The following is a 16,239-nucleotide window of genomic DNA, read 5'->3' as shown; positions in this document are numbered from 1 at the left end:
TAGTCTTTTTTATAGAAACAACATGGAAATGTCTATGGCATGAAGGCGACTGTTGTCCCAGTCTATACCATCTGCTACTACTGCCACTTTGCCAAATGTTTTCTGTAAAGTTAGAGCCTCTCAACCCAACAAGTAAGAAAACCTTATCCTTGCCCCTAGTAACAACCAATATCATTTGTTTGAAGATCCTGTCCCACTCATCCCAAAGACCCCAGCACACTGCAGATATTAGCCCAAAGGAGGCACAAGCAGCTTGGAAAATTTCACATGAAATGCCAAAAGCCTGGGAGCTTCAAAATCAATGAGTATGATAACAACTTCCTTGTGCAGATTTAAGACTGGCTGAAACTAAAGGCACAACTTATAATTAGGATCTAGGACAACATACCTACAGATACCAGAGCTATAAACTCTGTCCTTGAATATGTATATTGTAAGAAATTCCTATCATCTTCCAGCAGAAACATTTGCACAGACCCAGCTGTAGACTTCAGCCTAAGTTTGCAGGGAGTCATGTTTGACTTTGTACTGGCATCACTATTCCATAATTTCTGTCATTACACATGTCTTGTCATGAGAGAATAGGTATCAGCAGCATCTTAGGATGGTAAAAAAGAAGAAAATTTTTAATTATAATTACTGTACAATATAAATCAAATTACATGAGTGAGCATTATAATGCCTCTATGAAATGCACAGTGTCACAAACGGAAATTTTAATTTTTACTATTTGATAAGATTATGACTTTACTTCTTCCTTAGAATGTTCATTTTTCTTATGGGAGAGTTCCAGGCGAAACAAATGTGAGGTAAACAGAACTGAAATGTGCAGTATGGGTAATGAATTTGCCAAGCTAAATTACTTTGTTCTGGGTTTAGTGGTTGTAGACAATTCTCTTTGATTTATTAGAAGTTAACAACGTACATTAAAATAATTGAGACCCCAGTGAAGTACAAGGAACAAAAGATAGGACGTCCTTTGGTAGGTACAGACGTACAAATAAAGTATTAATGCTTAGCGTAGGTAGCATCATAAATTGTCCACTAAACAAATTTGAATTCAGTTGGGAATCTGAGCCTTTCCGGGAACTGATACTGATAACAAATGAATTCATGTTCTACATGCAATATAAGCGATAGTAGAGAAAAGAAAGTGGACACGTGTATTGTGGCTTAGTAGTTAAATTGTGGCTCTTAAAACATTGTCCTCCCACAAAAGTCTTCACAAGTAAATGAGTTGCCTGTAAGTGCAATTTTAATAAAATTGACTTAGATACCTTCCAGACTACTTCTACATCCTCGTGCTTTTTAACTTTAATACGTTTCTATTTAATCTTTTTTAATAGCATCAAAATTTCTAAAACGTTTGCTCTGAGATTCTGCATTGAAGTTTAATCATTGAACTTTTGTCTAATAGTCAAAGAAACACTACATCATATTGATTGCTACTGCTAAGTGCCTCTCAGTCCTTAGGACTCTGGGCAATCTTCTTGGGGGATTGGATCTAACTAGGGCCAATAGCATCTCACCTCTGTCTCAATCTCTGACTGTTTGCAAAAGAAAGTTCTTTCTCAACAACTTGGAGTCTTTGATCTGCAGACTGGTCCTCCCAGCAAGCAATAGTTTAATGGTTAATCTCCCTTACCTATTGCCACTCTTTAAATGGTCACCAAATTTCAGCTCACAGTTTTAAGTCTAAGACTTCTGTGACTGCAAACCTATTACACAAGCTTAAGCATATAATTCACTCTTTATTCTTCCAACAGATTTACAATTATTTGATTTTGTTACTTTTTAATAGGACCATCTCCTTCCTGAGGTAGTCCTACATGCTACGATTTTGTACATACCTGTGGTATTTGTCTAAGAATTTAAGTGTGTGCTCTCATCAGAGCAGAAGAGTTTGTGTGCTTCAAAAGCTGATCACTTTCCAGCTATGGCAACTTATCCAATAAAACACATTCCTTCTCCTGTAAGATACTGCAGTGTTGAATGCATTTGTATTCTGGCCAAAATAACTTGCTATAGCAGGTCTTACTCCTCTGATCATTGATGTCAGAGACAGCTGACTACGGCTAGCAATGAGAAGTTATGCTCTGCACAGTGCAGAGGCCCATCTATCTTATGGAGGGCAGGTGTCAACCTTAAGGTGCTATGTTGAAAGCAACAGTAATTCTTAAGTCAACAGAACCCTCCCCCCATATTTATGAAATCTTGACCCCATTGAAATAAATGGCAAAACTTGTTAGCTTCAGAGAAGCCAGTATTTATATTCTGTTTCTAAATAGCGTAGAATGCAGAAAAACAGGGCCTGAGAAGTTTTTTCACCAGCCAGACAGAAAAAGCTAGCAGCTAGAATATCCTCCATTCCTCTTCAAGTGCAGTCGCTTGGACCCATTAGATCCTGACAGAAACCTTCCTGTTTGAAAGTAATGCCTAAGATCACATGTAACATTACAAGCAATCTTATGTTTTCTCTCTGTTAAAACTATCTGCCTTTGTACTTTTTGCCTGCACATCTATCTAGAAGCAACCTAGAACAGAGCAAATCAAATGCTCCTAAAGTCACCCTTTGGTCTCCAGTGATGGGATGAAATAAGGATTAATTCCTTTCACATATGTCTCCATCGCCTTACTTTGTGCTGGGAAGAATATTTCTCTTTGCAGCTTGTCAGTCACACTTTGAAGCTTTTTTTTCCCCCATTTTCCTTGGTGAATATGAGAGAGACTTGCCCCCAGAGTTTTAGTTGGATGCACTGCATTTCATTGAGCTTACAGCTGTCTAGGAGATGTAATACACAATTGATGTGGTGAACATTGCCTCTTTTCCATTTCACTATTTTCGTCTAAGCGGAGAGTTTAAAACACCTTCAAACTTCCAAAACCTGCCCTCTGAGCCCCAGACTCCTGAGAACAAGGATCAGGCACTAGGCCTCAGCAAGGAGGCATGCCATGCTGCTCTCTATAGCTGCCAGAGATGCTGCTATGCATCCTGACTTTGGTACCTCCTTTCTAAGGGAAAAGACCATTTTAGAGGGTGGCCAGTGCTGGTGGGTTCACTGCAGCCAAACCAGGGTTGCAGCCACAGCAGCCAGGGTGGTAGGAGCACACTGGGCGCAAGTCGTTCTCCTGCTGGGTCCAAGCTGGGAGATGGGGAAGAGAGAAGAAGGCAAGATCTGTTGGTCTCTAACATTCAATTTTCCATTTCTCAAAGGCAGAGAGTGAAAGTATTCACAGAAGCATGATTCCTTCTTCTCTGAGTCTCCTTTGAGGCCAGGTCTCATAGCTCATGGGGTAAAAGTGCAAATAGCACAGGGTCACATCAACTGCATCACTGTTCTTCAGCAGTGCTGTAAATACTACTTTTTGTTTGATTGTTTTGGGGGGGGGTGTTGTGCTTTGGTTTGTTTGTTTGTTTTGTTGTTTGGTTTTTTTTTTCTAAGGGCTTGTTATTTTTAAAATATCCTTTATGTGCTTAACTCTTCCACTTTTACATAAATACCATGACACTTGGGAAGTCAAAAGGGGGAACAGACAAAGTTTGTTAGCACTAAAGTCTTCTTTTTTTGTCATCCTGTCAGCTTTACTACATGACAAATGGATAAGGTTTAGATGAAATAGCAGGACTGATCCTACATCAAAATAAGGAATGAACTCTCTTGCTTAAAACTGCTCGGATGAGTGCAACCATTGAATGGTAAGTGGATCTTTGAAGTTGAATGCTTTCAAGTAAGATTTCAGCCTTTTAAATATATATATACACACACATGATTCTTTCTGAGAATTTGACACTTCTTATTCGTACTGTGTTGCTGGTGACAACTGGATGTCCAATCAAGTGTTCCAAGCACAAACATCCAAATCGGCAAATCAATAAATAACTGAGCCAAACAGTGCAGAGAGGACTTGGGAGTTCTCTTATCAGCAGAATTCCTGACTGGTTTAAAAACAAACAAACAAGATGTCACCTACCTGTTATTGAGAAGAAAAAAAAACCAACGTATACATAAAGCATTGAAAACTCACAGCAAAAATATCTGAGTGAAACTTTGCAAGCACTTTTTTGCCATGGATACTGACTACTCAGTGCTTTGACTTCCATTAGAACCTTCTCGTGTGTTTGACCTGTATATGTAATTACTGCAATATATTTTCATGCAAAACTTCTTTTTTTGGTTGGATATCCCAGACTTGTTCTCAAACTGTATAGCATGATAGTGAACCAATACATATGGTGGCTTGTAATAAGCTTTTACAATGAGGCAAATATAAGTTTTTAGATCAAAGGCATGGCTGATCTGAAAAGAAGCTGTCATTCCCTTAATTTCCAGTATAGAGTTTAATGCCTTTGCATCAGTTCTTAATCTCTGACAGTGGAGCCAAAGAGGAACTAGGTGATCAACTGTGTGAGGTTTTAATATCACAGAAAACAGCCTATTACATTTGTAATGACTCTGCAAGGCTTATTACTGTTATCCCAAATGACAACATTAGCGTCACTAATGCCATATCTGCTCTGTGATTCTTGGGTCTATGCTGCCATTGCCACAGTGCTTCATGAAAGCTGAGCAGAGTGGTTTTGGGACTGTACAGCCAGGAAACTCACAGAGGATGAAGGAGGCCACAAGAGTAGAAAAGCCATCTTGTATTTCAGGTAAAAATGCTTTGGACAAGAAAAAGCCATGCATACACACAGAAAATACCCACAAAAGTAGAGAGACTAGACAGAATAGAATCAGGTGAAAGTTGAGTGAATTGAAAAAATACATAAAATTATAAGACATTGCTCCATTGTTAAAATTTCCATTCTCATCTCAGCTTTTCCCCTGCTGCACTAAACTGGTTAATGCCTGACAATGTGATTAGGCTTTTGGTCTTTTGATTTCTCAGAAGAAAATGCAAAGTTATTTCAGTGCTTCTTATTTCCCGCTTCTCTCATGTCATGTCTTTTAAAGTTTAGGATTTTTTTTGTTCGTTCCCTTTGCCATACTCTGTGTCATACCTTTCCCCATAAACAATAATTTCCATGCTTCAATTCTGTACCTCACTGATGTGCAACCTGTAATAATATACAATTAGATGATCTTTTTACGCATTTTTGTAGTAAGACATCTGCCTTGTGATGATCTTTGTGTGCTGCCAGAGCAAGCGTCAGTGTTTGTCAAGATATTTCTTTTGTAATAATAATAATAAGAAACTGTTAACTGAAATCAGATTACAAACAAGGACATGTTAGGTACAACTGGTGCTTTTCTATTTCTTACAAATTTCATCCGCCATATCCAATCATATCCATTTATGGTGTAAGATATGAAAGATTTTCTTTCAGAAGTATATGGATCTTTAAATAAAAACTATTTAAACTTCAAGTTAGAAAAATAAACAAACACGGAATAAATTAACTGTAATGAGAATTCATCCCTTTTCCAAAAAGATTACTTCTATATCCAACCACCATCAATTGGTCAATGTGCTACATTCCCCTTTCATGTTTTTGTAGGATTATTACTTACCAGGTTTTATTGAAATTTTTGATACAGCACAGAGAAAGACAAGTGAACCCCAAGGGACAAAGCATTTGATTTCTGTATGCTTTTCTTGTGTGTAATAGTAAATGAACAAAAAAGCAAATAAAGTTCTCCACCAGATGTATAAAAGTAAACTCACAGGAAGAAGTTTCAAAAGAGAGCAGCATTAATGGCAATTTTAACATAATCAAACAATCAAAGGAATCTCTGGTGCAGAATTACTTTAACAAGGATATAGTGAAGAGTTTGCTAAAAGGAAAAGAAAAAAAACCCCAATAACTTCTTTTCACAGTGAAATGATGACAAGGCCTGCAGAGCATGCTAAAAAGAGCAAACTAAACATGGCAATTAGACTTCTTGCTTGTCAGCGCAGCCTCTGAAGACTTAAGCAGGTTGAGCTAAAATGTTGAACTAAAAAGAAATTGCCTACAAGAGCTATGATAGCTGAATGTTACTGAAACATGTTCTAAGCTTTTGTGGCTTTTTTTCTCCTTGTTATTTCAGTCTAAACTGTTTATCCCTGAACCCTGCTGCTATTGACAGTATTTTGGGACAACATGGCTCCATAAAGAGGTAGCAGTGTGGCTAGCTCTCAAAGAGTGGCAGGCACAGGCATGGTTCCCTCTGCTCGGGATTGCTGTGTGGAAATGATGTAATAGCAATAGCAAACAGCTCATCGTATAGTAACATTATGTAAAGTGTGACCCCCACACCTTTGAATAAGAGGCATGTATTTTACCACCATAAAGCTAGTCATCTGAAATACTGACCATCTTTGTATTGCACTGGAATTATTTCCTATGACAGAGAAGTCTTTGGTACAAGATTATATTACTGAGAAGATTTTGGCTGCTGCTTTATGTTCTTGACAATCCAGAGGAACTAGTCAGAAAGATGACACGAAGTTTCTCAGTTATGTTATCAGTTTAATGATCAAATCAAGGAGCAATTATAATTTGCAATGACATACCTAAACTGGGTCTTGAAAGCTCATTTATTCTGAGAGCCATTTCCCACTTTCTCAGCTATGGTGATTATTAGGCTTCACGAAGGCATCTGACTTCTAGTTGGAATGTGAATCTTCAGGTGTTTTATGCCAGCACTGATATAGGAGCTGGGTGACACAGGGGTACCCTGTGTACAGAGCCCGTTAACTGCTTGGAATAAATTCTGGTAGAAGCCATTTGTACCACAAAACACAGGAACACTGGAAATGTCTCTTCAGTTTGCCAGGCTCCTTGCTGCCAAGAAGGTTTCTTATATCAAAGCCTGATTCTCCTCTGTGGCACAACACTGTGAGGCTGGTGTTTCTACAGCAATCTCAGAGCTATCACAGAATGACTCCTACAGTGCTGAAACCTTAGACCCAAGGGCTGCAGCTATAGAGGCAGCACTGGCACTCCTTCCGTAAGTTTTCAGAGAATTTAGGTGATCAAGTAAATTTAAAGTAGATTTCTTCCTCTACCATCCCTAAAATTCTTGCTCCCTTAGATCTCTCTATTAATAATTAAACTTTTGTCCAGTTGAGGCAGCCTTTCTCTCAGTACTCCTCTGGGACATCCAGCTGCTGTACCAGCAGCTTTTTACCATTTCACCATCAGCAACAATTTCAGCTGCTTTCATTGGAAGTCCCTCTACAGATGTAGCCCTACAGCAGCAGCAGCCCCTCCTCTTGTCTTTCATGTCAAGCCTGCTCAGGTCCCTCAGCCATCCTTGCTGCTTTGGGTAGAAGAAACCGAGTGGAATCAAAATTATGTAGGAACAAATTGGCTACACTCTCCATTTCATGAGGTCTTTTTATTCCTTTATACATATGTGTCTTTTCTGACTCTTCGCCCTACCACTTCACTTCTTTTTTTTATTCCCTTCTGCAATTGTAATGCCCCATGGTGCTCTTCTTTCTCCATATATTTTTGTTTCACGTGTGTGTGTCACTTCATCTAGCTCCCCTAGGTCACATCAACCTATGAAAACAGATCCTATTTCCTCTCCAGCTCTCAAGCAGCAGAAGTTTATACCAGAGAGATCTAAAGTACTTCCCCCTTGACTTTAAATTGGTTTTGCACATCTTGTTTTCAGTGAAGAACTTGGAGAAGCAGATGAAAATAAGAAGCGGTAACAGTAAGAAACTTCACTACTGTGAAGCTGGTCATTGAAATCCTGAGATTAGCTCTCAGATTACAGATTGGAAATGAATATTTTACTTTTTAGAAAATGAAAGAAAAGTATGAATAAATGTAACGATCCATTAAAGCATAGTTAAGTATAAAATAAAGGACAAAAGGACACAATTATAGCAGACTGAACTGTTTTTCTATCTCTGCACATCAGTCACACTTAAGAAGTTATGAATTCTGCAACAGTCTTCTCATTTAAAATAGAGGGAATATCTCCTATACTGAGAAAGCGTTTCTTAAGCAGAGAGCTTACATGGGACCTGCTGTACATCTTTTAAGAAAAAAAAAAAAAAGAATTTTTAAAGAATTACTTTCAGAGTGAACCAAATCTGAAAAATTAAATAGAAAACATTTATACAAGATCAAGATATGTGGTCATATCCCCATTTTCTTTTCCTGGGGATAGCAGTAACACACTAGTCGTGTCTGTTCCTACAAATTTGCAACTGCTGCTTCTGATTTGTTCCGCCTTGATATAATCAATCTGAATTCATGATATCAACCTGTGCTGCCACAGAAATGACTCGTGCGAAACAGAGCAAAATGCAACAGATCCTGCCCTACTAGAAATGGGTGTGACACAATGTCTTTACTGCAAGGTCAGTTAAGAGCAGATTGCCTATGACCTTCTTGCTTGTAAATTTAATTGCTTTGGTTGTTTTAGCTAATACCCTGAAAAAAAAAAAGGTGGTGGTGAGGAAGAATGTAACAGGCTGATTTATATTTATGTATTCTACATTGGAAAGATTTACCTATTAAGAAAGTCATTGCCTGAAATTGTGAGTGTTGCCTGAACATGAATATTTGCCGTGCTGACATTCCAGACTAGTTTACTGCATTAGTGTATTTCAAAAGATGGTTTATGCATGTCCTTATTCAAGAATACACTAAACATTGCTGTCCTGACTGCCTTTATATTTGATGTCACGTTCATTTATGTTCAAGTACGCTGTCTTGTGATGGGATCTGTGCCTGAAAACCTCCATTATAAACACTCCACTCACAAAGCAGAGGTGGAGAGGCATTACAATTCAAATTATGGGATTCATGTGGATTCAGTTGCACTGGTGTGAAACTGCGATTATGCATAAGAGCTGGGTACTTTTTCTGCCTTATATGCAGATGCGCAGGAGGACAAGGGAACCACTGAGACCATGATGTATAAGCAGTTAGATTTCATCTTTGGGGATTATTTATCCTATTTCCTTAAAAAAAAAAAAAAAGAAACTGCAGTGTGTGCTTTCCCTTACCCATTCATTTAGTCACTTGCAGTGAAGCCAAGCACTAAGATTTGGACTGAAAAATTTAATAATGAAATCATTAAAATGCAATGGGGGATAGTCCAGAACTGTGTATTGGGTTTGTTTACAAGATTTTCCAGTTGTGCTGTTCTCTTTGCTGAAGAGTCTTGTATCTAGCCAGGGATTTTGCAGACTTGACCATCACTGAGACTGAGTCCCCAGAAGCATCTTCCAGCTGCTTTTGCAAGTTTGACTAAATTAATATCTTGGTCACTGTAGTGGTACTGTCATAAAAAAACCAACCTCATTGCTAAGACACCCCAGTAGACAGGAACTTTGTTAATTAGCAATGGGAAATGGGAGTAAGTATAATTTTCTTTTCACAGGGAAGACATTAGGTTTTTGTTTTTTTACTTGGATATTAAAGCAATAAAGCCTTGATATGTTAATTTGTTGAATATGAATGTGCTTAGAGTCTGTGATGAAGCTGTTTTGACATTAGATGATGGGGATGTTTTGATAGTGCATTTCTGAGGTTGGGCTGTTTTGACACAAAAGGCTTTGACAAGGTATTTGTAAGGTCACTGTGACCTACTACTGCTGTTAATGTGGAAATGATGGAAATGTAAATGTACTGATGTCTAATCAATGAAATAAAGTACTGTGGGATATATGTAAATTGAGATGTAAATGAGCTAGTTTGGGTTATAAATGAGCATGTTTGAAAATGCTTCATGGGAGCTTCCTTGGCCATCTTGCTTTTTCAGCCCTAGGTGGAGTGTTTGACTATGAAAATTGTATGAGACCTTATAGTGGCCTTCCAGAACTTAAAGGGGGCTTCCAGGAAAGATGGAGAAGGATGTTTTATCAGGGAGTGTAGTAATAGGAAGAGGGGGAATGGCTTTAAACTGAAAGAGGGTAGATTTTGATTAGATATTAGGAAGAAGTTCTTTACTGTGAGGGTGGTGAGACACTGGAACAGGTTGCCTCGAGAAGCTGTTGATGTCTCGTTCCTGACAGTGTTCAAGGCCAGGCTGGATGGGGTTTTGAGCAACCTGATCAAGTGGAAGGTGTCCCTGCCCATGGCAGGGGGGTTGGAACTAGATTATTTGTAAGGTCCATGCCTGCCCAAACCATTCTGTGATTCTATAATTGTATGAAAACAGTGTTTGGCTTTGCAGAAGTGCCTCTTTCCACTTACTAAGATGGAAAAAATGCACCATTTGATTTCTGGTAAAGCAAAATTGTGACTTTCTGTAGTAACCTTACAAATTTGAATTCAGCAAAAACAATCTTCTTTAACTGAGCCTGGTATAATCTCAGATTAATCTTCTGGTCAACCCCCAGAGAGAAAGCTGCTGGTTTAGTGGCTGATGTAGAATTCACATTACAAAATTCATTTTCCCTCTAGCAGAAGAGGCTGCTGCCATGTCTGCTCCTGTGATAACACCTGGATAAAGCAGGCAGACCTAGCAATGCAGACTGCAGGGCTGGCGAGGCAGAGGGAGGCAGTAAGGCAACACCCAGTGAAATGACGGTGCCCTGGTGCTAGTGACAGTGGGATGCTTGTGGCTGTCTTTTTTTTACTATTTTGTGCCAGGCTAGACAGCTCTTGAAGAATTAACAGGTGGCTGCCACACAAATAGAGCAGCCTTTTGTATTGGTGTGTTATACAATTTAATACCCTCACAGGAAATGGATCAATATCACTGCAGGAGAGGTAAGGAGTCCAAGGAGATTAGTAGCAGAAAGTGAAGAGAGAGAGAAGAGGCTAGAAAAGAAAAGAAGAAAGAAGAAAGTTTCCTCCTCTCCTTCAGAATGAATACTCTTTTCATTTCTTCCTTTCTTTCACATTTGGTCTAGGGACCTGTATATATTTGGGGTTTGGTGGAAGGGCCTTTTTTAAATATTTTTTCTTCTTCTTTTTTTTTTTTTTCAATTTTTGCAACCATGTGCCTGTTTTGTTGCTCTAAAACCTGCCAGAGCTTGATGACAGTGAATTGCTGCCTGAAAAGTTTGTATTTGCCTCTATTTCCAATTCTGTACAATCTCAGTTTAATCACTATGGCTGTCAGCTAAGAAATGCCTACAGGTGGAAAACATCACTATAACATGATGCAGTTGATTTCACTTCAGCCTGGCCTTGAGACAAGCCATGCTGGCACATGGAAAGTGTGTAGTAACTCCTCTTTCCCTGTACCAATTCACACACTTGCAGATATGAATTTGTTCTTTCTGAAAACAATTTTAGAAAATTTACAGTAAGCCACTGTTATTCTTTATAAGGTTAAGAGCAAGTATTAAACAGATCGCAAACAAGGAAGCCTGATGGAGAAGCTTAAGATATCCCATTAAGTAAATGCATCATTCCTTGCTCCCGTCAGTACCCTTTCACCCATCTTATCACTTCCATCAATCTTCAATCACTTTAATCATCTCCTTCCAGCCTCTGCAGGCTGCAAAGAGCATAAAAAGCCCTGAACTGGCTTTGTGGTTTCATTTCTCTTCTCTTTGCTCCCAGCAACACAAATAAGTGATTTCACAACCATTGGGAAGAGGGAACAGAGGGAAAAAAGGATTTAACCTATCTCATCTAATCAGAACCTCCTAACAGATGGAGGGAAACTGCTCCCTGCCCCCAACAGGGAACTGAGCCAGGGCTCTTCCCTCATCATCAACTGCTGCCAGCTAAACATCTGATTTTCCTCTCTTCTGGAAGCTTACAAAAGCTCTAATCCAAGAAACGCCACCTTGTTGTCTCCTCTTCCCTCCCTCATGCCATTCCCTTCTCCCACAGCACATGGCAGAGCACCCTTCCAGCCTGATGAATTTCAACATTGTGACAATGTCTAAATCACCACTTTCCACTCACTGTCAAATCCACTATTAAAAAAAGAAAAAAAGAATGGACCCAGCAAAAAGCGATAGTGCTTTCCCTTCCTAACATGTTCTCTCAAGTTTTTTTGTCAAAAAGGTTCACAGCACAGCTGTGTAGGAAACAGGTTTTTTTGCATCCTGGACCATAGTTTCTGAGACATCATGAGGAAGCCCATTTTATATAAGGAGGGTAAAGGGTATTAACTAGGGCAGAAATAAGGATAAATACAGCTACAAATAAACAAGTCAAGGACCTTAGCTGTGATTTGAGACTGAAAATTCAAGTCTTTTTCTGAAAAAGGTAACATTGTTTTGCTAGCCACTTGCATATCTGTGGACTTGCCTCTCTTGTTTTGAAGAGAAATTTCATCCTGCACCTGGTGAACCTCTAAACTGAAGATGATACCTTGTTCTCTGTCAGAGCACCAACTTTATTTGCCAAAATTAAATCACCCATTACAACAATTACTCATTTCCAGCTATTTACCATGTCTAGGCTGAGTAACAGGTATACATGATAGCATATTTCAAAGTCCAGCTCCTGCCACGTCATCCAGATGGGGAAACACAGCCAGTACTTCTTGGCTCCCTTCCTATAAAGTATTGCTGTGTAGAAGATGGGGCTATTGGGCTGCCCAAATATGGGGCTACAATTAGTCAGACCCAAGGGCTGGAAAGGCTATAGTGCTCCCCAGGTTAGTCATGGTTTTACAAGCTACAATAAGGAAAATTTTGTAGACAACGGAAGCAAATATCACTAGTATTCAGTCCCAGGGAAGACAGTGAGTTGTTAGCTCATGTGGACCTTAAAGAGAAAATATCTGATGGATTCTCCAACATCCAGTTTTGAGGTTCAAACACAAAATTAATCTAAATTTGCCCTTACTGTTTTCTTCAGAGACCTAGAGTGCATGCAACCGCACGCATGCACATGCACACCTCTCATTTACACTAAACTAGAATCTAACAGCAAAAACCAAACAAATTCTTCCATAGTTTTAGAAGAAGGGACAAGAGCAATACTATATTTTCTGGTTTAATACCTACTGATATTACTATGATAAAAATTATTCTATGGCTTGTATTCCAACATTCACTGGCAAATCGTTTCTTTACTTCTGTATATATGCAGTATATTTATCATGTGCATTATGGTGAATAAGATAACACTTTCGTTTCATAAGGACTTTGATATTCTAGTAGCACAAATATCTAGGCTGGTATTACAATTGCAATTTGACAAATTCTGCAGAAAAATAGATGCACATTTGTAGCTGAATTATTTTTGTCACAGAAAATATTTTGTCAAGAAACCTGTTTTGTCAGTGTAATGAGATGCGACTTTCAAAAGTAGTAAATAGGCACAAATAGAAATATAAAAAATTCTTTTTAAAAACAGGAGAAACCAAAACCTTTTCCTGTGAGTGATTAAACACTGGCACAGGTTGCTCAGAGAGGCTGAGTCTTCATCATTAGAGATATTCAAGCCCCGACGGGGCATGGCCCTGAGCTGCCCACTGGAGGTAACACTGCTTTGAGCAGGGGGTTGGACTAGACGATTATCAGAGATGCCTTCCAGCCTCAGCTATTCTGTGATTCTAAACAGTCACATTTCCTGTGCACAAAGGGTTTGTTTCTTTGTAGACAGTTCCATGAATTCCTCACGTTGTCAGATTCAATACCATCAGTCATCTCTCTGTTTTTGTAATAGCTGAGGCTTATCAGAAATAAGAGGGACAATTCAGGGGTGATTTCTACCTTTCCAGGAGAGAGGGCTGAAACAAAAGTGAGCTTTAAAGCCATTGTAAATTATGGGTGGTGAATTGGAGATAAGAGAGTACACTTTCTTTAAGTAGGAATTATTTAGAGTCTTTCATTTCAATAGTTCCTCTTAATGGTTAAAGACTCTTCACCCTCTGAATGCAAAAATCTTTCATGTGAATTAGAAATAAGGAGAATTAATGCACTAAGTGACTAAGGCAAAATAATAACCAAAATGAAGGCTTGTTATATTCCTGAAACTGCATCCTAATCTGATATTCTACAGAGGACTGAAACTAAAAAGGGCAGGATAAAATGTGGTTGGACCAACTGTATAACTTGTGTCAAATGTGTTCAATAAACCAATGAAAGAGAATATGCTAAACTGTGAAGGTTAATTACTAATGAAAAATAAACACATAAAAAGAGGCGAAAAAAAGAAAAGAGAACTCTGGAGTTTGCAATGATTGAACGCAGTGTGCTTAGGGGACTATTGCCACACATCTGCTTTGTGACAAGTACAGTAAAATTAGTTATGGATCATCAAAGAGATTCCTAGCACTTAACAAAATGAGACTGAAAGTGCTTTTTTTCCCCAGGTTCACACATCTGGGAAAACATTAATCAAACATACAGATTCACTGGGAGGAAAAATTCGGAAAACAGCAATGTTGAAAGAGACTGAGTGGATAATATTGGCAGAAAATTAGATGTGAATCTGCAATGCAGTATCACAGCAAAAGAGCCATTTTTAAATTTAATTTCATTTTTTCAGTCTGCAGATGAAGAACCATCAGACTTTTTTCAGGGAGGAACAATAATCCTGTTCTCTCTGAGAATGGTAAAATGGAAAATCTTGGTTGATCCTGCAAGATACTTAATGTTTCCTATTGAACGCCCTTGTGTCTCTCTGATGCAGAAGGGAGCTGGCCCTTAGAAGACAGTGTATGGGGCTGGACAACCTCTTACCGTACTGTTGCAGGGCAGTTGGAAGGGAATTCAAAGAAATGCAACACTAGTGATTGCTGAGGGAGCTTGAGAAAAGATTAAAACTTCTCTGATTTCATCTGTGCCTGGTGGGATGTGGTGAGGATCTTCCTAACAAGCAGGCAGAAACAAGAAATTCTGTGATATTGGCCATTGCATAAGAATTGATTCCTCATTTGGGAAAGCGAGTTGGCTCTCCTTGCTCTAGTGTGTAGAGCCAATCTCTTGGGAGGAGCTTGGCTGTCATCTAATTTGCTTTTAGCTTATCTTGAATACTTCCTTTTAACCTAAAATAAATTGGCAGGTTGAAAAGTCTTGATTTTTTCTATGTGTTCTATTTATTATTATTTCTGGTGAGTAGGTGGTGATATCAAACAACGAACAATTACAAGTACAGAATACATGTAGAAAAGACACTGTGCAAACAGGTTTAAGGAAGAGCAAGGGAATGACTCTCTGGAAGGAACAGTTAGCTTTGAATATCAGCAGAATCAGCTTCTCCCAGCCCTGCCTGCGTGACCTGTTTGGTTTGCTCAAAGCATGACCCCTTTAGCAATTGCATATTCAGTACTGCGCTATATCTGTCTCAGTGAGCTTCCTTCCTCCTCCCTACCTACTCTGTTCTATTTTTTGTGTGTGTAGGCGATAAGCATTGTGAATTTTTTTGGTTTTAATATTCTTTTTTTCTTTTGGTGTGCTGTGAACTTTAACTCTCTGCAACTGCAGTTCTGGGACCAAATTCACACATATCCATTCATTCTTAGATCTGCCTGTTTTGACAGTCTGGTACCTTTGCAAACTGCTTTGGATAAAAACAAATGCCCAGTGTGGCATTGCTGGTCTTTACCAGTATTTGTCTGGGAGGAGGGGGTGTATTTGACATCTTGCTGTCTGCTGGCCTCGACTCTGCAATTCAGAGCTCTGAGTCAGGCCAGCTTCCTTAACACTTTTGGCCTTGTATGTTATTATGACAACTTTAGCAATATCACTGTAGCACGATTAGCACAAGCACAAGATGCACTGCTTGCTGGTAAGCCATACCTATTTTCTTTAGTGAAATAGATAACGCTGTTCCCGCCACCTTGATCACATTAACAGAGATGGCAGAACTTCTATCCTGGGAGACTCCGCTAACTCTCTCCTGCCTTTTTCTAAATAATAAACATCACAAGAAAGAGCAATTTAACTTTCACCTGAGCTACTGGAGGATGATAGAAGATTTTGGAAACTGAGAGCAGATGACACAGTGCTGTAAGCAGGCTACCAGCTGCTGGGCAGTAACTGCTCTTCTTGCATAATTGCATGCTACAATTTGTACAGCTAAGAAAGCAGATAAATGAAGAGAAACTCCCTCCCCAAAATCACATTTGCCCAGGACACTTAATCAGAGAAGACTTCTGTGTTCTATATGGGGGATAAGCAGTGATGGTTTAAAATTCAGAGTTTAGTGACTATGATTTCCCTCTTTTTTTGTGCGTGTGGCATTTTCTTGTGTATTTAATGAACATTTAGTGGATTATTTCTTAAGGAGTTCACAGACTGTTTTGTGAATGTTGCAGTGGTATCGAACAAAAACCTTTTAAAATGGGGAAATACTGATTCCATTGTGTGTGTGGTATGGTTATGTTCCCACTGTTATTCCATTTTATTTTAAACTTAGTCTATTGA

At 38.9% G+C, this 16,239-nt stretch overlaps 1 long non-coding RNA gene across 5 annotated transcripts in view; it reads left to right on the top strand.

The window, feature by feature from the left end:
* Window positions 1-16,239, top strand: part of LOC115601547 — a 103,987-nt gene that overhangs the window by 41,773 nt on the left and 45,975 nt on the right. For all 5 annotated transcript variants that reach the window (XR_003989383.1, XR_003989384.1, XR_003989385.1 and 2 more), the window contains one exon: window positions 3,582-3,697. This is a non-coding gene — a long non-coding RNA (uncharacterized LOC115601547). The remainder of the gene's footprint in view (window positions 1-3,581; window positions 3,698-16,239) is intronic.

The sequence above is a fragment of the Strigops habroptila genome, chromosome 2 (assembly GCF_004027225.2).
Source record: "Strigops habroptila isolate Jane chromosome 2, bStrHab1.2.pri, whole genome shotgun sequence".
Lineage (NCBI taxonomy): Eukaryota > Metazoa > Chordata > Aves > Psittaciformes > Psittacidae > Strigops > Strigops habroptila.
This window is presented reverse-complemented; position numbering and strand designations above follow the sequence as displayed.